Source organism: Bufo gargarizans, chromosome 4 (assembly GCF_014858855.1).
Source record: "Bufo gargarizans isolate SCDJY-AF-19 chromosome 4, ASM1485885v1, whole genome shotgun sequence".
Classification (NCBI taxonomy): Eukaryota; Metazoa; Chordata; class Amphibia; order Anura; family Bufonidae; genus Bufo; species Bufo gargarizans.
In genome coordinates this window covers 419,389,441-419,411,708 of record NC_058083.1, presented here as the reverse complement: position 1 = coordinate 419,411,708, position 22,268 = coordinate 419,389,441, and the positions used below count along the sequence as shown (strand labels likewise).

General features: G+C 41.1%; 1 long non-coding RNA gene across 6 annotated transcripts in view; it reads right to left on the bottom strand.

Moving 5' to 3' along the window:
* LOC122934283 overlaps positions 1–22,268 on the bottom strand; it is an 898,769-nt gene that overhangs the window by 268,080 nt on the left and 608,421 nt on the right. For 4 of the 6 annotated variants that reach the window (XR_006388650.1, XR_006388645.1, XR_006388646.1 and 1 more), the window contains 3 exons: positions 11,232–11,383; positions 4,833–4,984; positions 3,536–4,255 (listed from right to left, as the gene is read on the bottom strand). This is a non-coding gene — a long non-coding RNA (uncharacterized LOC122934283). Of the gene's footprint in view, positions 1–3,535; positions 4,256–4,832; positions 4,985–11,231; positions 11,384–22,268 lie in introns of those variants that run through there. The other 2 variants (XR_006388647.1, XR_006388648.1) reach the window with 1 other exon arrangement.

The window sequence follows — 22,268 nt, the reverse complement described above, 5'->3', positions numbered from 1 at the left end:
GATACATCATGATTTCTGTGGCACCGAATTTCAGTTTGATATATAGAAATTGCATTCATATATTGATGTGCAACATAGCTTTTTTGTTTCACCCAATGTTTTTGATCATTCACGCTAAATCACATAAAAATGATTTTGGACAATATTCTTTGGAGCATATCCCTTTTCAATAGGTGCTCTAATCATATTAAAGACCAGAAATGATAATTTACCTGCCTGCACGAATGACCAGCTAACCTGGTGAACAAGCATTTCGCTTGTTCATTAGGTGATCAGCTGCATCTTTACTGGGGCAGACTGTCGGGAACGAGCGTTCGCAGGAACATTTGTTTCCGATAATCTGTCAGAGAATCTGCACGTGTAAATCCAGTGGACTCCAGGAACTAGGGCACAAAACCATTCACCATCAGAAACTAGGATACTAAACCACAGAACACACATTCAAGAGGCTGTACCACTAAGGCCTCATGCACATGACCGTATGTATTTTGCGGTCCGTATTTCACGGATCCGTTGTTCAATTTTTTGTATCCGTAGTGTGTCCGTATTGTTTACATTCCGTATTTCCGCTAAATAATCTCAGTATGGTTTCCGTATGCCATCCGTTTTTTTTGCAGATCGCAAATTGAAACAGGAACTTGGTAATCATTTTTGGACACATCCCCTTTTTTACGCCCCCTATATAACTTGGTCATGTGATTGTTGTTACTCCATTTTATGCAGCTTGTTGCAGCATTGAGAGCTTAGTTGGAATCCTGTGTTTGGCAGACATTGGTTTCTAGCTACTGTTGTCTGTTGTATCATGGTGGACGATTCAGAGGAACTGGTTCTCTTGTGCTGGCTGCTTTCTCGGAACAGGAACAGCAGCCCACTATGCTGAACGTGGAACCAAGGAGGAGGAAGCATTGGGTTCACCCAATTGTCTCTCAGCGGGGCAGGAAGGGTCACTTCCACATGTTGTACATGGATCTGCGACATCATCCTGAGAAATGTCATGGGTATTGTTGTATGTCTGTGAAAAGCTTTGACTTTTGTTAGCGACTCTGCGCCCTGGCCTCACATACCAGGACACAAATATGAGGCACTGCATTTCTCCTGAGGAACGGCTCATCGTGACGTTGATGTATGTGTTTTGTAAATTATTTTCTTTTTGGTGAATGTACAAACTTTAAATCTTACTATTTTTGCTATCTGTAATACGGTTGCAAGAAAAAGTATGTGAACCCTTTGGAATGATATGGATTTCTGCACAAATTGGTCATAAAATGTGATCTGATCTTCATCTAAGTCATAACAATAGACAATCACAGTCTGCTTAAACTAATAACATATAAAGAATTAAGAGTTACCATGTTTTTATTGAACACACCATGTAAACATTCACAGTGCAGGTGGAAAAAGTATGTGAACCCTTGGATTTAATAACTGGTTGAACCTCCTTTGGCATCAATAACTTCAACCAAACGTTTCCTGTAGTTGCAGATCAGACGTGCACAACGGTCAGGAGTAATTCTTGACCATTCCTCTTTACAGAACTGTTTCAGTTCAGCAATATTCTTGGGATGTCTGGTGTGAATCGCTTTCTTGAGGTCATGCCACAGCATCTCAATTGGGTTGAGGTCTGGACTCTGACTGGGCAACTCCAGAAGACGTACTTTGATCTGTTTAATCCATTCTGTTGTTGATTTACTTCTATGCTTTGGGTCGTTGTTGTGTTGTAACACCCTTCTTCTGTTGAGCTTCAGCTGGTGGACAGATGGCCTTAAGTCCTCCTGCAAAATGTCTTGATAAACTTGGGAATTCATTTTTCCTTTGATGATAACTGTCCCCCCACCGCTCCAGTGCTGCAGTATACAAATATAAAATGTCTCATTTAATTAAAAGTGATTAAACATGCCCCCTCACTCCTAATATTACCATATATCCTAACAGCTTCTGTACAACGCAGGCAGGCAGGCCAGGAGTCCGGCGCATCACTCACTGACGTCACGTGCCTGCGCCACCTGCTTCATTCATAAAGTAGGAGGCGCAGGCACGTGACATCAGGGAGTTACGCTGATGCCTGCCCCACCTGACTGCATTCTACAGAAGCTGTTAGGGTGAACGGCAATATTAAAAGTGTTGGGGGGGGGGGGGGGGGAATGTTTAATCACTTTTAATTGAATGAGACATTTTATATTTGTATAGTGCAGCACTGGAGCGGCGGGGCCGGAGTACAGTGACTGCACCGGCCCCGCCGCAATTGCCGGCCCCCAGCTCCTCCTCCCAGTCCCTTCCCGCTTGCTCATACATAGAAGCCTGTGATGTAAAAATGTCAGCATTCACCCCATAAGATGCAGGGGCATTTTCCCCCATTTTTTTGGGGGAAAAGGGGCGTCTTATGAGGCAAAAAATACGGTACCAGTTTATAATTGTGGATATTGGCGCCTATGGGAGCACTGCAGATGCACGCATTTTCAGTTCTTCTAGAATATGTGAGAGACTTCAAGCCAACCAACGTGCCCTCCCAGAACCCAGAAGACTGCCAGGTTCTGCTGGACCACCGGCTCCATTTGCAATTGTGGCTGATGAAAGGTTTTCTTTAGCACCACATGTCATGCGCCCCATCCCCAGACGCAACCTGGATAACAGCAGATGTATCTTCAACTATCGGCCGAGTAGAGGCCGTCGATATGTTGAGTGTGTGTTTGGCAAACTTACACACAAGTGGAGAGTATTACTGTCAATCTTACAGGTGGCACCGGAGAATACCACCCTGGTTATTCAAGCATGTGTGATCAGGCATAACTTCGTCAGGATGCATGATGCTCCCTCAGAACTTGATTTATTAGTACCTGGTACACATTCTTTATCTGGAGGATTGGACCAGACCCTTCATGGACGACCTGAAACAGCAGGGCTTGCAGTTCGGGACCTCTATGAAGAATATTTTTCAAGTCCTGAAGGAGCATTACCATGGCAGATAGACGTAGTTCATGGCAGACTGTGACGTTTTCTGGACTCTGGTCATCATAGTTTTTGTTGTTTTCTAGTGAGTTTTTTTATTTTGAGGGGGGGTTTATATGTAGCTAGTGTAGCGACTCACAAGAAAAAGAGGACCCTTGTGAGCTGGGGTTAACTGTAGGAAAAACTTAAAAACATCTGTCTGTGTTAATTCATGCTCATTTTTTAAATGTGCATGAGTGAGTATGTTAGTTTTTATTTTTTACCTACAGAAACCCTCTAATACCTCTTTAATGATATATTTAGGACTTACTTAATGTTTGATTACGTGCCCACCTGTTTGGATAGGTTTAACAAAAAAAATTTGTTTCTTTAGGCATGCAGAACGCTTCAAGACACTGTCCAAGGTCCCTGCTTTGGAGGTTATCCCAGCACTTAGAACATTTGGAAAATCATTTAGCATATGCATGGTTGTCTTAAAGTATATGCACAGCCCTATTTGTAATTAATAAAATAAAGTAATCTAAACTATGTGTATTTTTTTTTTTTATGTTTGCATGTCAATAAAAAAGTAAATGGTGTTATTATTTGCATGTTATCACATATGTAAAGGGCCAGACATTTTAGTTGACATAATTTTATATATCATAAATGAAAAGTAAAAAACAATATTGGCTTATCATTCAGCCACTATAAAAAAAAACAACAACTTATAAGTCCATAAGATCCCTGAGGAAAGTTCCTGGCCCATGTGCAGGAGGGGCAGCCGCATTACTTAAGTGATGATATGGCATTCTGGAGCCTTGAGAATGCATCTGGGAGCCATATTCATGCTCATGGGAGTAAAGGGGCTGCGAATATGAGCTAGGCCTAGCATGTTGTGATAACATGCTGGGCCCAGGTTGTGGTTCCATAGGATCTGTAGGTGAATCCATTATTGTGTCAAAATAATGTGCTTTATTTTCAAGCAAAAAACGTTGTATAAGGTAAGCTAGCCCACTTAACATTCTCTCCTCTTTCTCTTCATTCCTTCTTTGGCTCAAATACTGAGTATCAAACAGGGCTTGGGTATTTGAGGCAGAAAAAGGAATGCCTCGAGCCCCCCTATCTGATGGGTCTTTCTGGGCTGGATGGAATATCAGCATCTCTCTCCAAAGCTGATAACTCCTCCTGCCTCTCAGAACGAACTAGGTGCTTTACACTTTCTGCATATTCCACCACAGGACGAGAGGATTCCAGGGGATCAGCAGCTTGCTCTTCCTTGGTAGAACTGCTCACATTACCCCCTTGTTCTTCCAGACTGTCAACGGTGCTGTGAATGAGAGATCATTGTGAATAAACAATGTGTGTAAAGGGTATGACCATAACACATTTAATAACCCACACTGGAACACAGGAGTCCAGCAGCCTTTTCATATATTGATTAACTATTTTGAGTATTGCTTGTCAAAATGGAGAAGCTCTTAATAAAGTGGTTCTTTGGGTTCCAAAATGGCACCTAAAATAAACTCTTCACTCTTCATATCTCATGTAATCTAAGCAAGTACATTTTTTGTTAATGTCTTGGTCCATTAGTCATGTACTGCATTGCAGAGGGCGAGGTATGTTTCAGTACTGGCAGTGATGTACTGTCTGTGTCCACACTATGGTAGACACCGACTTCCGCCTAGCAATGTTGACGAGCTGTTGACGGGAGCTGCACTGATGGATGTTCCTTATCGCTCCTCTCATCTGTTTCAGATGTCACTGATTTGTGCAGGTCATGTCAGGAGAAACAATGCTAGATGGAAGTCTTCTTCTAGCATGGTATGGCCAAAAATAAAAGCCAAAATCAAGCTTTAATTTGCATGTAAAAATTATAACAACTACTAAATACATTTGGTACTCACGGCCTAAGATCCAGCAGGTCGCAAAAACTGAAGATGTTTCGTGTAGAGATAGGGCTTCTTTCTAACCCTACCACCACTGTGTCCCTGTGACATGACCAGTTCCCACCGAAACTGGTCTCGGCATGATTGCCAGCGGGTCTTCACTCGTTGCACTGTATAAATATAACATAAGAACCATTCTAAATGTATATGTACACACACATCTAAATGCACATATGTACAAATGGTTAAACAAAATGTATACATCAAAAAATCATTTTTTACGCTGATACCATATAAAGTTACGTGTACTGTACTAAAATTGTGTTAGTGCTATACACATGCTTTTTACAAATTAGTTGGAAAACATTATATAGTTAAAATACAGGGATGGACAATATGCGGCTCTACAGCTGTTTCAAAACTACAACTCCCAGCATGCCCAGGTTTAATAAAGAGATCAGCCTACGGCAGGGCAATTGTAGTTTCACTACAGCAGGAGAGCCGCAGGTGGCCATCCCTGATGCAATATATCAATGTATAGTGCTGTTGAAGGTGACAAGGAATATAACTACTTTGGAACATCCCTTCCCCAGAAAATTGCCTAATTTCCCTGCTTCCACTAATTATACGCCAGTGCATCAAAGGTAGACATAAACAATAAACATTTTCAGAGCAAAAAAACATCTGCATGGGTTGGCTTACCTAATTTTCGACGTTTGGAAGAATTCCTCTTCCTCTCCCACTCTTTGGCCAGCATCTCACAAGTGACCTCCTCCCATGCCCGCTCCTTAGTAAGCCGCTCATGATAGGCCAGCTATGAGACACCGCAGCGATTCCTCTCAACATCCATTCTGTCTTCTCAGCCAAGGCAGATGAGTCGGGGCCGGTTTCAGCACCTGCACATGCGCTCAGCTAATGGGCAAAGTTGGCTGGGCCTAGCATTTCTACAGCATGGATCCGCAAAATACAGATGACATACGGATATGTTCCGTATGCATTCCATATTTATTGCGGACCCATTGACTTGAATGGAGCCACGGAACATTATTTGTGGGCAATAATAGGACACATTCTATCTTTTTGTGACATAGACAACAATATAACTTTATCATCTGGGTCAGTATGATTACAGTGATACCAAATACATATAGCTTTTTACGTTTTACTACTCTTGCACAATAAAACCCCTTTTTAAAAAGAAAAGAAAATGTTTTTGCTTCGCCACATCCCAAGACCCATACCTTTTTTATATTTTGTTTTACGGAGCTTGTGTGGAAGCTTGATTTTTGCAGGATGACTTGTACTTTTCATTGGTACTATTTTGAGTACATAACACTTTAAAAAAAAATATAATCCAACTTAAAAATTACACCTTTTTTCCATTGAAATAAAGCATTTTAAATGGGAAAATTGCTAAAATAAAATCGCCTACATATTTAGTATCACCGCATCCATAATGATTTGCACTACACAATTAGGGTCCATTCACACGTCCGTTGTTTCTTTCCTGATCTGTTCCGTTTTTTGCTGAACAGATCTGGACCAGATCTGTACCCATTCATTTTCAATGGATCCTGAAAAAAAATCTGACATTGTGCTGTCCGTTTTTTTTCAGGACCCATTGAAAATGAATGGGTCCAGATCTGGTCCAGATCTGTTCCGCAAGAAACTGAACAGATCAGGAAAGAAACAACGGACGTGTGAATGGACCCTTACCATGTAAGGCTACTTTCACACTTGCGGCAGCCTGGGGGAACAGCCTGCCGGATCCGTGCTAATGCTAACCCCCCGTGCCGCCGGACATCAACTCCGGCCCCATTCACAATAATGGGGGCAGGCTGGAGGTCCAGCCACGGCACAGCAAACCAGTCGAGAGCAAGCCGGACAAAAACTGCAACGTGCTGTAGTTACTATAAGGAATCGGGCCGGAATGGACTTCTGGCGGCACGGAGGGATAGCATTAGCACGGATCTGGCAGGCTATTTCAGCACCGGAGCAGCCTGCCGGACCCTGCTGCCGCAAGTGTGAAAGTAGCCTCACATGATAATTGTGTAGTGCAAATCATTATGGATGCGGTGATACCAAATATGTAGGGAAGATTTTATTTTAGCAATTTTTCCTATAAAAAGCTTTTTTAATGGAAAAAAGGTGTATTTTTTTTACTTGGATTTTTAAAACTATTTACTAGTCTCATAAGGAGACTTTAATGGGAGATCTTTTGATCAATTCTATAATACATTAATACATTGCAATTTTTTATGCTTCGCAATGTATTATTCTGTCAGTGCTGCACTGACATCCACTAGCAGAGGCGCAGCCTGCTAGGATACATGGTAGGCAAGGCTGGGGCCTTGATTAGTTTCCAGCCTGCTTATGTACATACATTGGCACCCCACAATCTTATTTGCTGGGTGCTGATGGGAGACAGAGAGAGCTATTGACTGCAGCATCTAAAGGGTTAAACGGCCCAGCCCTTCTGCCGGTAAGGGCCATTAGAGCAGGAGCCCAGCCTGCTAGGATACATGATAGGCAAGGCTGGGGCCTTCATTGGGTTCAAGCCTGCCATGCACAGACATTGGCACCCCACAATCTCATTTGTTGGGTGCTGATGGGACACAAAGGGAGCTATTGACTGCAGCATCTAAAGGGTTAAACATCTTAGCTCTTCTGCTGATAAGGGCCATTACAGCAGCCAGCCCAGCTCTCATATAAGAGCCGAAGCCCCGCTCTCTGCTGCACAGGAGACCCAAGCAGTGCTTAGACTAGGCCACAGTAAAAAGGCAGCTGCCCAGCCTAACTCACCTTAGCAACCGCTGTAAGAAAGGTCTATTGGCGGTCACTAAGAGGTTAAAGGAGTTATTCAGCTAGAATAAACTCTTTATAGGTGTTTAAAATAGAAGAAATACAGATTACTAATACAGGTCCTTCTAAAAAAATTAGCATATTGTGATAAAGTTCATTATTTTCTGTAATGTACTGATAAACACTTTCATATATTTTAGATTCATTACACACAACTGAAGTAGTTCAAGCCTTTTATTGTTTTAATATTGATGATTTTGGCATACAGCTCATGAAAACCCCAAATTCCTATCTAAAAAAATTAGCATATCATGAAAAGGTTCTCTAAACGAGCTATTAACCTAATCATCTGAATCAACTAATTAACTCTAAACACCTGCAAAAGATTCCTGAGGCTTTTAAAAACTCCCAGCCTGGTTCATTACTCAAAACCGCAATCATGGAGATGAAGATTTCATTTTTCAGCACGACCTGGCACCTGCTCACAGTGCCAAAACCACTGGTAAATGGTTTACTGACCATGGTATTACTGTGCTCAATTGGCCTGCCAACTCTCCTGACCTGAACCCCATAGAGAATCTGTGGGATATTGGGAAGAGAAAGTTGAGAGACGCAAGGCCCAACACTCTGGATGAGCTTAAGGCCGCTATCGAAGCATCCTGGGCCGCCATAACACCTCAGCAGTGCCACAGGCTGATTGCCTCCATGCCACGCCGCATTGAAGCAGTTATTTCTGCAAAAGGATTCCTGACCAAGTATTGAGTGCATAACGGAACATAATTATTTGAAGGTTGACTTTTTTTGTATTAAAAACACTTTTCTTTTATTGGTCGAATGAAATATGCTAATTTTTTTAGATAGGAATTTTGGGTTTTCATGAGCTGTATGCCAAAATCAGACTTTCATATATTTTAGATTCATTACACACAACTGAAGTAGTTCAAGCCTTTTATTGTTTTAATATTGATGATTTTGGCATACAGCTCATGAAAACCCCAAATTCCTATCTAAAAAAATTAGCATATCATGAAAAGGTTCTCTAAACGAGCTATTAACCTAATCATCTGAATCAACTAATTAACTCTAAACACCTGCAAAAGATTCCTGAGGCTTTTAAAAACTCCCAGCCTGGTTCATTACTCAAAACCGCAATCATGGGTATGACTGCCGACCTGACTGCTGTCCAGAAGGCCATCATTGACACCCTCAAGCAAGAGGGTAAGACACAGAAAGAAATTTCTGAAAGAATAGGCTGTTCCCAGAGTGCTGTATCAAGGCACCTCAGTGGGAAGGAAAAAGTGTGGCAGAAAACGCTGCACAACGAGAAGAGGTGACCGGACCCTGAGGAAGATTGTGGAGAAGGACCGATTCCAGACCTTGAGGGACCTGTGGCAGCAGTGGACTGAGTCTGGAGTAGAAACATCCAGAGCTACCGTGTACAGGCGTGTGCAGGAAATGGGCTACAGGTGCTGCATTCCCCAGGTCAAGACACTTTTGAACCAGAAACAGAGGCAGAAGCGCCTGACCTGGGCTACAGAGAAGCAGCACTGGACTGTTGCTCAGTGGTCCAAAGTACTTTTTTCGGATGAAAGCAAATTTTGCATGTCATTCGGAAATCAAGGTGCCAGAGTCTGGAGGAAGACTGGGGAGAGGGAAATGCCAAAATGCCTGAAGTCCAGTGTCAAGTACCCACAGTCAGTGATGGTCTGGGGTGCCATGTCAGCTGCTGGTGTTGGTCCACGGTGTTTTATCAAGGGCAGGGTCAATGCAGCTAGCTATCAGGAGATTTTGGAGCACTTCATGCTTCCATCTGCTGAAAAGCTTTATGGAGATGAAGATTTCATTTTTCAGCACGACCTGGCACCTGCTCACAGTGCCAAAACCACTGGTAAATGGTTTACTGACCATGGTATTACTGTGCTCAATTGGCCTGCCAACTCTCCTGACCTGAACCCCATAGAGAATCTGTGGGATATTGGGAAGAGAAAGTTGAGAGACGCAAGGCCCAACACTCTGGATGAGCTTAAGGCCGCTATCGAAGCATCCTGGGCCGCCATAACACCTCAGCAGTGCCACAGGCTGATTGCCTCCATGCCACGCCGCATTGAAGCAGTCATTTCTGCAAAAGGATTCCTGACCAAGTATTGAGTGCATAACGGAACATAATTATTTGAAGGTTGACTTTTTTTGTATTAAAAACACTTTTCTTTTATTGGTCGAATGAAATATGCTAATTTTTTTAGATAGGAATTTGGGGTTTTCATGAGCTGTATGCCAAAATCATCAATATTAAAACAATAAAAGGCTTAAACTACTTCAGTTGTGTGTAATGAATCTAAAATATATGAAAGTCTAATGTTTATCAGTACATTACAGAAAATAATGAACTTTATCACAATATGCTAATTTTTTTAGAAGGACCTGTATACATAGTTCCCTGTGTCAGCGCTTCACTTGTGATTTGTATGAAGGGGGTTGGCCGAATGTTTCATTTTACCAGCTAAGTTTGCCCCCTTCCCTGCCTATGGATTGGCCGTGACAAAGATGAAGGTTGGCTGAGTTGCTGAAAAGAGCCAGTACATACAGCACTGGTCATGTAACAACACAGGAAACTCTCTTTTGTGTTAAACACAAGCCAGAAGTGGAGCTGTCGGAATCAGGGCTGACAGCGGGAGATTGGCACACCTTTGTTAATTCAAGTATTTGGGGGGTACTATCTCTTCTTAGGAGAGCACCTTAATGATTGAGAGGAGGCTTATAGGCTATACATGCTCCTCTGAAATTCTGGGAAGAGGAGATACAAATGACCTCTTAACAAGCTCTGCCTCTAATGTCATGAGATGTAAGGCACCTATCCTATAAGTCAATGTTTGACCCTTTAAACAGGCCTTTAGACATGACTCCGATATTGAATAAGCATGCACCTCATCTGCTAACAGCTGTTTTGGGGTGATTGCTCCTCATCAGTGCAGGGCAGAGAGTACTGGCTTAACTGGGTGAGAGGCGAATTAAGGCACTCTCTGTAAGGTGAGATAGTATGCACCAAATCCTGACCTAGGCCTCTCACCCAGTGAAGACATTGCTATGTTCTGCACTGATGAGGGGCAATCCCCCCGAAAGAGCTGTCTGCAGATGAGATGCTGGCTTAATTATTATCAAAAACATGTCTTAAGGACTGTTTAAAATACCAAACATTGAGTTATAGGATAGCTGCCTTACACCTGGTGGCATCAGAGGCAGAGTTTGCTAAGAGTTCAGTCGCATCCTTATTTCAAGCATATTAACAATTTGTATAACTATTTTAACCACATACTGCGTAAAGATCATTTGTTCTACAAGGATAGTCCTTTTAATGAATCACAAACAGCAAAACAATATGTTATTTAAGGAATGTATGATTTCCAGTAGGTGCATAATCATCAAGCTGATTCAAGATTGGTAAAATAATACACATGCCGCATTTGGTGTAGAAAACACAAAAACATGATTCTGCAATGTTTTAGGGCATGTAGTTTGGAGAACATACATTGTACAGTGAATTATACCGCTTGCTTAAATACTCAGGGGTACAGCAGGTAAACATTACTTAAGCTAAGAACAATCCTGCAATCTTACCTGCTCATCTAGACCACATCCAACATTAATTTTATGGGAAGCCTCAGTAGTTATTGATGAACACAGTCATCTGACATCAGATTCCTTTGAAGGAGAAATAGGAAGAACAAGTCCTCAATATCATATAGGCACTGTTGAATTTCACTGGCGTCCTGTTAAAAAAATGTACTGTACATTTAATTATTAAATTATTTAATTTAATTGTTTTACACAGTTATACATTTACTAAAGAAAATTTAGTTGTTTTATTCCTTAAAGGGGTTCTGCAGTTTGTTTAAACTGAATTCCTCTGGATAGATAATCAGCATCTGATCGTCGGGGGTCCGACACTCGGGACCCCCGCCAATCAGCCGTTTGAGAAGGCAGCGGTGCTCTCACTGTTTACTGCAGGCCCAGTGACGTCAAGACTAGTATCACTGGCCTGGGCGGGGCTATGCTCCATTCAAGTGAACAGAGCTTATCCCCGCCCAGGCCATTGATACTAGTCGTGACGTCACTGGGCGTTCTCAAACAGTATTTGGCGGGGGTCCCGGGTGTCGGATCTCCACCGATAAGATGCTGATGATCTATCCAAAGGATAGATCATCAGTTTAAAAAAAACTACAGAACCCCTTTAAAATAAGCTGAAATAACTATTCTCTTAACTAACCCCCTCAGTGACCAAGCAATTTTTTCATTGTCATATTCCAAGGGCTATACCTTTTTAATTGTATCTGTATAAGGGCTTTGTTTTTTGCAGGACAAGTTTTATTTTTATTTTTAACGGCACCACTTTGGGGTACACATAACTTACTGATTAAGGGCTTGTTCACAAGAGCGTATAGGTTCCATTGCTGTATTGCGGACCGCATATGTGGATCCGCAATAAACGGGCACAGTTCCGTGTGCATTCCGCATCACGGATGCAGACCTATTCACTTGAATAGGTCCGCAAATCCGGAGATACGGAGTGCGGACCTATTAACTACGGAGTGCTTCTGTGGGGTTCTGTTCCATACTTTCATTCCGCACAAAGATAGAACATGTCCCATCTTTTTGCAGAACGGAGGAATGCGGAACCATTCAAGATGAATGGATTTGGATCCGTTCCGGAGGCCTCACAAACGTTCTCCGTGCATTGCGGACCACAAATTGTGGCCCCAATGCACGGAACAGAACCCGTACATTCAAGCCCTAACTGTTATCAACCCTTTTTGAAGGATGGAAAAAAATCAGCAATACGTTATAAATTTTGTGGCATTTTTAGGCATAAGTAACATTATAACTTTACTCTCTGGATCAATACTACATTTGATTACTCTTTCACAATAAAAACCCTTTAAAAAAAATAAAATGTTTTTGCATCGCTGCATCCCAAGACCCATAATTTTTTCATTCTACAGATCTGTGTGAGTACTTGATTTTTGCAGGAAGACTTGTAGTTTTCATTGGTATCATTTTGAGGTACATAACACTTTTTTTTATTCCTTTTTTTGTGGCAAATAATAATAACAAAAAACTGCAATTCTGGTATTGTTTTTTGCTTTTGCTTTTTGTTTTTTACAGCATTCACCATACAGGATAAATGACATGATAATTGTATGGTGCAGGTCATTACGGATGTGGTGATACCAGATATATGGAACTGCCATTTTTCCCTACTGAAAAAACTTTTCAAGTGTAGATTTTTTTTATTTAATAAAACTTTTTTCTAACCACTTACTAGTCCAACAAGGGAAATTAAAGAGGTGATTTCTTGATTGCTTCTATAATACAATCTACTTTTTATGCATCTGATTTCATTTTGATTATTTGGAATTTCCAATGCTATTGGCTCCCAAATACTGGAGTTGTCATGCTACTTAAAAAAAGCTTAAACTATAAGGGCTGTTTCACACGAGCGGATGCCAAGACCCGCTGTCATTCACGCAGTGGATTTCACGTACGGCATCCGCTCGTGTGAAACAGCCCTAAGTGCCCTCTATCATGCCAAAGTAAGAACATGCAGGAACATAGTCCATCAAGACATCTCTTCTACCCCTTACAGCACTGAAATTAACAATGCATCTGGTCAACAGTAGGCATACATTGTATATATCGTATGTAAAACAGTGAGTCAATAATCATGATCTTTGAGTCACCATTTAAAATTTCAGAGCATGCTATGGATTTGTGGTAACAAAGGTTGTACATTAGGTTTTAGAAGTAAAGGTTGATTGAATTTATTTTTTTAAAAGTAAACATTCTGAAATTAGCATCTGAGAGTTCAAACCACCCACACTGAGGTTAAGTAATACATTTTAGTTTAACATTTCTCATCATTGTTTACTTCAGAATTTTTGGTGTTTTTCTTAATTTTTCCATGTCGCTATGTTAAAAAAAAAAGTACCATACAATTCTGCCAATTTCACACTGGCCAATAGGCTTAAAATATGTTAAGACTTTCTGTTTTTTGGGAGCAGCTACATGGGCCAGAGACACAATGGACCGGAGCTGACCCCATTGACTTATATTAGAGAGTTTTTAGTACCCTGCATAAGCTGTAATCTGCATATTAAAAGAGGAACTTTAATTCACATCTCTCCGGACTTTAGTCAGTAATTGTATTCCCCATGAAAAAATTCAGAAGCAGATTTTCTTTAGCATTCTACATTGTACTGTTCCTGTGTTACTCCTACAAAAAATAAATTTGAATTGAGAACTAGGTGTTACTGTTCCCTATATCAAAGGCCATGTTCCTCCACTGCCTGATATCATTGACTCTGATTAATGCTCCAAGAATTATTTTGAGGAATACAATGAATTACTAAAAATGAAATTTCAGGAAAGATGGCCCTTTATTAAAGCAAAGAGTAAGTGGCATAATCACACAGGTATCTCTGCATCCGTAACGACCAGCTCTATAAATATATTACATGATCCACCCCGTCCGATAAACACCATAAAAAATATATAAATAAAACTGTGAAAAAAAGCAATTTTTGTTACCTTACATCCCAAAAAGTGCAACACCAAGCGATCAAAAAGGCATATGTCCCACAAGATGATATCAATGAAACCATCACCTCATCCCAAAAAAATGAGCCCCAATATTAGAAAATTGCTAAAAAAAAAACAAAAAACTATAGCTCTCAGAACATGGAGACACTAAAACATCATTTTTTTTGTTTCAAATATGCTATTATTGTGTTAAAGTGAAAAGTATACATATTCGGTATTGCAGCGTCCGTAACAACCAGCTATATATAAATGTCACATGAACTAACCCCTAAGGTGAACACTGTAAAAAATAAAAAATAAATATTGTATCAAAAAAAGCTATTTTTGTCACCTTACATCACAAAAATTGCAACACCAAGCGATCAAAAAGGTGCATGCCCCCAAAATAGTACCAATCAAACCTCCATTTCATCTCGCTAAAAAGAAAATCCTACCGAAGACAATTGGTCAAAAAATAAAAAAGCTATCGCTCTCAGACTACGGAGGCACTAAAACATCTTTTTTTTTTGTTTCAAAAATGCTATTATTGTGTAAAACTTAAATAAAATAAGAAAAAGTATACATATTAGGTATTAGAACATCCGTATCGGTCTGCTCTATAAAAATAGCCCATGACCTAACGCCTCAGGTGAACGCTGGAAAAAAATAATAAAAAAAAATGCCAAAATTACAAATTTTTGGGTCACCTTGCCCCATAAAGTGCAATAATAAATTATCAAAAAATCATATGTACCCAAAAATGGTACAAATAAAAACCTCAACTCTTCCTTCAAAAAACGAGCCCCTACACAATACGATCAGCAGAAAAAAATAAAAATAAGGCGTTCAGAAAATGGAGACAGACATTTTTTTTCAAAAATGCTTCATTATGTAAATCTGAAACAAACAAACAAAGTAGACATATTTGGTATCATTGCGTCCGTAATAATCTGCTATATAAAAATAGCACATGATCTACCCTGTCAGATGAATGCTGCAAAAAATAAAAAATAAAAACAGTGCCAAAAAACTTAATAAAGAGCAATTAAAAATCATATGTACCCCCAAATAGTACCAATAAAACTGTCACCTCATCGCCAAGTTTCCAAAATGGGGTCACTTTTTGGGAGTTTCTAATGTAAGGGTGCATCAGGGGGGTTTTAATGGGACATGGCATCTAAAAACCAGTCCAGCAAAATCTGACTTCCAAAAACCATATGGCGTTCCATTCCTTCTGCGCCCTGCCGTGTGCCCTTACATCCGTTTATGACCACATGTGGGGTGTTTCTGTAAACCACAGAATCAGGGTAATAAACATTGAGTTTTGTTTGGCTGTTAACCATCGATGTGTTGAAGAAAAAATGGATTAAAATGGAAAATCTGCCCAAAAAGTGAAATTTTGAAATTTCATCTTCATTTTCCTTGGGAAAAGTGACTACTATAGGTGAAGTTTAGTTCTGCAGTCTTGTGAACAATTAGGGCTCTTACAATGGAGCTTCATGGCATGGTTTCAATAATCCTAACCACTGTAAAATTAGTTTTGAGTAGCTTGAGGGGTGTAAATTCTACAATGGGGTCCTTTGGGGGGGTTCACTATGTAAGTCTCACAAAGTGACTTCAGATCTGAACTGGTCCTTAAAAAGTGGGTTTTGGAAATGTTCTAAAAAATTTGAAGAATTGCTTCTGAAATTCTAAGCCTTCTAACGTCCTAAAAAATGGCATTTACAAAATGATGCCAACATAAAGTAGACATATGGGGAATGTTAAGTAATAAATATTTTATGAGGTATCACTTTCTGTTTTAAAAGCAGAGAAATTGAAATTTTAAATTTATTTTAAAATAAAAACTTTTTTGTTAAATTTGGGATTTTTTCACAAATAAAGATGTAATATATTGACTCAAATTTATGACTATCATGAAGTACAATGTGTCACGGGAAAACAATCTCAGAAAGGCTTGGATAAATAAAAGTGTTCCAAAGTTATTACCACATAAAGTGACATATGTCGGATTTTCAAAAAATGGCCTGGGCAGGAAGGTGAAAACTGTCCTGGGGTAAAAAGGGTTAAATAAAATAGGTATGCTGTAAAAAGATTTAAACAAAAACATTTATATTTACTTTATTCTTTAACCAATTCCTGACCAGGCCATTTACCTCCCCTTCCTGACCAGGTGCATTTTAATTTTTTTTTTTTTAGTACATGCAATTTTAAAAGCCATAAGATTTTTTCTGTTCACTTATGTAAATTGTTTTTGTGCACCTTTTTTTGTGACACATGGGGCTTTATTTTTATGTCACTTTTATTTTAGTATTTTAGTTTTTATTTTTTATAAAAAGGAAAAATGTAAAAAGGATAACTGTGCAACTAAAATATATATTTTTCATTATTTGCCCTTTCCATAAAGGTCGTTTTGGTATATTGGATTTATGGGTTATGGTGACTGGGGACAGGGCTAGAAGCTATGTTACAGTGTGTGGTGACTTTTTTAAAATAATTTTTAGTATTTTGTCTTTTTTTTATTTTTATTATACTTTGTGTCCCCCACAAGGTCATACAAGACCTTTGGGGGGCACTTAATGTAACCTTTTTTTTAAAGCTGATTTCTCCTGTAGCTGGGGCTGACATAGTAGCAACCATTTACAGAGGGAATACACCCCGCAGAGAGGTTGTAGAACCTTATTACAGAGCGGATTTGGCTCTGCTAACATTCCCTTTAAACGGGACGATATTACAGCGTTGCTTCCCGACAACTGGTAGCTCGCTGGTGGAGGAGACCGCTGCATTTACTTGCAGCTATCTCCTCCAGAGTTTAGGGAGGAGCAAATGCTAATGCCATCACTCTTCCCCATAACAATATGTTGATTCCTGGCAGCAGATTGTGTTTACACAGCATGATCTGCTGTCGGGAAACAAGGATTTTTGTATTAACACAAACAATCTAATTACCCGATGAACAAGCGTTTTGCGGTGCAAGTACAACACCAAATCATTGCTTTATCGATTCTTGACCCATCTAGACACAGCCAGCTCTGCAGATTCCTAGGTGGTCACATGAAAGCTGAGAGAAGAGCAGGAAGTCGCGATGTCGCTCCTGATCTCTATATACAGCACTGCGTACAGAACAGTCGCCATTTCTATGGAGAGTCCTGATTCCACTGACAGTGTGCTCCCTGCTCCAGCAGCTGCACAATAACACCTCATGCACACGGCTGGGTTTCCACGGTCCGCTCTCGGCCGCGGAACACGGCCATGTGCATGAGGTGCAGTCAATGAGTATTGGGTTGTTTGGGTCTTCCAACTATGCTTAAGATAGGCCACCAATGTGTGAACAGTGGAGACCTGACCCCCAAGACCCCATGATCTATAGAAAGGAAGGTGTTAGGATCTGGACTTGAACCTGGGACCTCTGCTGTGTCTGGCCGTGCCTCTACTTGCTGAGCCACCTGAAGTGCTGGACAGTTCCTTAGACTATTCCTTGAATGATCTTGTCTTGAATCTTGTTTGCCTTGAACCTTGAACCCCTTGCTCCTCCCATGAACTTCCTGATTTAAGCCATGTCTCTGCACTTCCTGGTTGCCAGATTATTGTGCCTTTACCAGCCAATATCTTGCTCTTGTCTATACTGCTGCCGACTGTATCTCTGCTACCATCCGTTACTGACTTTTGGCTTGTTCCTCGACTACGCTCCTGCTTAATCCCAACCTGCACTATTTGTTACCGACTTTGGCTTGTTATTCAACCACGCTTCTGCTTGATCCCTGTCTGCTATATCTGCTACTGGACCTTGGCTTGCTCACCTCCTGCTGGGGCTATCCTGAGGACCGCGACCTGGTACTAACACGCAGCAAAGTCCATCTCCACCATCAGGAGCTCTGGCGAATACCGGTTAGTACTTAGACCCCGCACCTCAGGTGAACCCGTGTCATCAGCCAGGGTGACCAGTGTGAATATCTGCTCCGCTGCTATAGCTACTGGCCTCCGAGCCTGACTCCAGACCGTGACAGAATAATCTGGCCCAAAACATGGAGGCCGCTGTAGCAGCTTCTGTGGCTCCTCTCAGGGTACAAATCTCTGAGTTGCAGGCATTTGGTGTTAACTACCAGGAAAAGTTTGCTGATTTACAAATTGAAGTGAAAGGGCTACAAGAGGACATCCTTGATCTGCATAGACAATTGCGGGACTTTCGTTCCCGTGATACTGCTGCTGTAGATACTAATGCACGAATGCCCCTACCACTCAAGTTTAATGGAGACCGTCACCATTACAGAGGTTTCCTTAATCAGTGTCGTATATACTTTCAGATGCAACCAGCTGCATTTACTTCTGACAGGAAAAGGGTGCTGTTTATTATTAATCTCCTGACTGAGGAAGCCTTAGCCTGGGCCTCCCCTTATGTGGAGAAAGATGATGTTATCCTGGATAATTTCAATAATTTTGTGGCTGCTATGAATCAAGTTTTCGATGATCCTAACCGCTGCGCTACTGCTGAGGCAAAATTACACAAATTAAGGCAGGGTAGACGCTCTGTTGCAGAGTACACCACAGAATTCCGACGTTGGATCTCAGATACCAATTGGAATACAGCAGCACAAAAGAGTCAGTTCCGTCAAGAACTCTCTGAACAAGTAAAAGATGAGCTAGCCAGAGTAGAAAGTCCTGAAGACCTTGAGGCTTTTATTAAATTATGTATTCGAATTGATCAGAGGCTTACTGAAAGGAGAAAAGAGAGACTGGGAATCCTAGGCAGTAATGGTGACATGCGTTTTTCTACTAGCCAGTTTACTCCTAAGGGTCCAAGAGTTTGACAGTCCTGAACCTATGCAGGTGGATGCTATTAAAAGATCTATTACTACTCAGGAGAAAGAAAGACGACGTTCAGAGAACTTATGTCTTTATTGTGGAAACGCTGGACACTACACAATTAATTGTCCCAATAAATTTAGAAGAACAATTGCGCCAACTGATGTTGTATCTGAACAAATAAACTCAATTTCTCAGTCTGTCTCTCCTTTGATTCAGGAAGCAAATAAAGTTAATTCTTTATCAACTCATTTTATCATCCCTATAAAGCTTATCGTTGAAGATGGTGAAATACCTTGTTCTGCTATGCTGGACTCAGGGGCCGGGGGAAACTTCATGGACATTGAATTTGCCCAAAATTATAACATTCAAATAAGAAATAAACTCACCCCTTTTGATATGGAAACTGTGGATGGCTCACCCTTATCTTCAGGACCTGTTACCCATGAGACTGTTTCACTTAAACTCCTAATTGAGACTGACCATCAGGAGACTATCAGTTTTCAGCTGATCACATCACCCAAGTTCCCTATCATCCTGGGCATTCCTTGGTTCTCTATCCATAATCCCTCCATCAACTGGGAAACACGTTCTTTAAGTTTTACCTCTGACCATTGCAAAAAACATTGCAGGGAATCTTATCAAATAAGCCCTCCACCAACCCTGGATTCACAAGCAGTTATGGTAACTACCCAGTCATATGACAAGCTACCTCCACAATATCTTGAGTTTCGTGACGTTTGTGATAAAAAGAACGCCGATCAGCTGCCTCCTCATCGCTCGTATGATTGCCCCATTGAATTGCTTCCAGGGGCAGAAATACCCTTTGGTCGCCTTTTTTCTTTATCAGAACCTGAGCTGAAGGTGCTCCGGGAGTGGCTTAATGAGAATGGTTTTATCAGACACTCAACCTCTCCTGCTGGGGCAGCCTTGTTCTTCGTGGAGAAAAAGGACTCAACCCTGCGTCCGTGTATCGAATACAGAGATTTAAACAGGATCACAATTAAAAATCGCTATCCACTTCCACTGATTCCAGAAATGCTCGAGAGACTCCGCTCCGCCAAGCTCTTTACCAAATTAGATTTACGGGGGGCATACAACCTTGTCCGCATTCGTCCTGGAGATGAATGGAAAACTGCTTTCAGAACCAGATATGGACATTTTGAGTCTTTGGTCATGCCCTTCGGACTGTGCAATGCTCCCGCAACCTTTCAGCATTTTATTAATGATGTTTTCCGAGATTTGCTGGATCAGTTTGTAATAGCCTATTTGGATGATATTCTAATTTTTCCTGATAATTTGGAAGAACACCACAAGCATGTCTGTATTGTCCTCAAGAGACTAAGGCAGAATCAACTTTACATAAAACTAGAGAAATGCGAGTTTGAACAAAGTCAGATCCAGTTCTTGGGTTACATAATTTCTTCTGAAGGGGTAAGCATGGATCCCGATAAGATCAAAGCAGTGGTGGATTGGCCTGTCCCTAGGAATGTTAAGGAGATACAACGATTTGTTGGATTTGCCAACTTTTACAGGAGATTTATAAGGAATTTCTCCAAGGTAATAGCTCCAATTACACAGATGACAAAGAAAGGAATACCCTTTTTGTGGTCATCTGAGTCACAAGCTGCCTTTAGTAAACTAAAGACTCTCTTCACTACTGCACCAATACTGGTACATCCAGATCCTGAACTACCTTTCATCGTAGAAGTTGATGCTTCAGATTCTGCTGTGGGAGCTATTCTTTCTCAGCGAATTGGAGAAAAAATGCAGCTTCATCCTTGTGCTTATTTCTCTCGAATGATGTCTCCAACCGAGAAGAATTATGACATTGGAAACAAGGAGCTGCTGGCAATTAAGCAAGCATTTTCTGAGTGGAGGCATCTGCTGGAAGGGGCTAAGCACCCTGTAACTGTTCTCACGGATCACAAAAATTTAGAATTTATTCGTTCTGTCAAGAGGTTGTCATCTAGACAAGCACGTTGGACCCTATTCTTCTCGAGGTTCAATTTCGTTATCTCGTACCGCCCTGGGTCAAGGAATGGTAAGGCTGATGCCCTGTCACGGATGTTGTCTGGGCCTCTCCAGGAAAGCAACTCTGAATGTACGATCCTGCCTCAAAAGAACTTTCTAGGGGCCATGAGTTCTAAGACCTTTCTTAATCTTCTCAAGAAGGGGTATGAGAATGACCCACTTCTTAATCATCCTCCTAAAGACTTTAACCTCAAGTACAGCAACGGTTTTTGGACTCAAGCGCATTGCCTCTATGTACCTGAATCAGTTCGAGTAGAAGCCCTCAGGTTGGTTCACGACTCTAAACTTGCTGGTCATTTTGGAGTTTCTAAGACAGAGGAACTCTTATCACGTTCCTTTTGGTGGCCTGGGTACAAGAAAGATGTCAAGAGTTATGTGGCTTCGTGTCGAACTTGTGCTCGCAATAAGACACCCCGATCTTCTCCTCTGGGTTTACTTCAACCACTGCCTGTTCCATCAAGACCATGGGGGTCAATTTCGATGGACTTTGTGGTCGACCTTCCCCTTTCTAAAGGGATGACCACCATCCTGGTAGTTGTGGACCGTCTCACTAAAATGGCTCATTTTATTCCAGTTAAGGGGGTACCCTCTGCCGAACATACTGCAGAAGTAATGGTCCGGGAAGTTTTTAAACTACATGGAATTCCTGATGATGTGGTGTCTGACAGAGGAGTACAGTTTACCTCTAAATATTGGAGAAGTTTTTGCTCAGGGTTGGGTGTAACAATTAATCTGTCCTCAGCTTTTCATCCACAGTCTAATGGTCAGACCGAGAGGACCAATCAAACTTTGGAGCAATACCTTCGATGTTTTGTGAGTTATCTTCAGGATGATTGGGTGGACTACCTTCCTACGGCAGAGTTTGCTTATAATAACTCTAAACATAGCTCCACTTCCCAAAGCCCCTTTTTCCTAAACACTGGGTATCATCCAGTTTTTATTCCAGGTCTACCTATTTCAACTCCAATTCCTGCTGTTACAGACAGATTAACTTCATTACAGGAGATCCAGGAGAAATTGACGGATACATTGAAGGAGGCTCAGGAATATTACAAGAAAGCTGCTGACAGACATCGGAGATCAATCCCCACCTTTCAAGTAGGTGACAAAGTTTGGTTATCTACCAAAAATTTGAAGGTTCAGGTTCCATGTGCTAAGTTGGGTCAAAAGTTTGTGGGACCTTTTGAGATTTCTGCTCAAATCAACCCGGTCACTTTTCGCCTAAAACTTCCCGACAATATG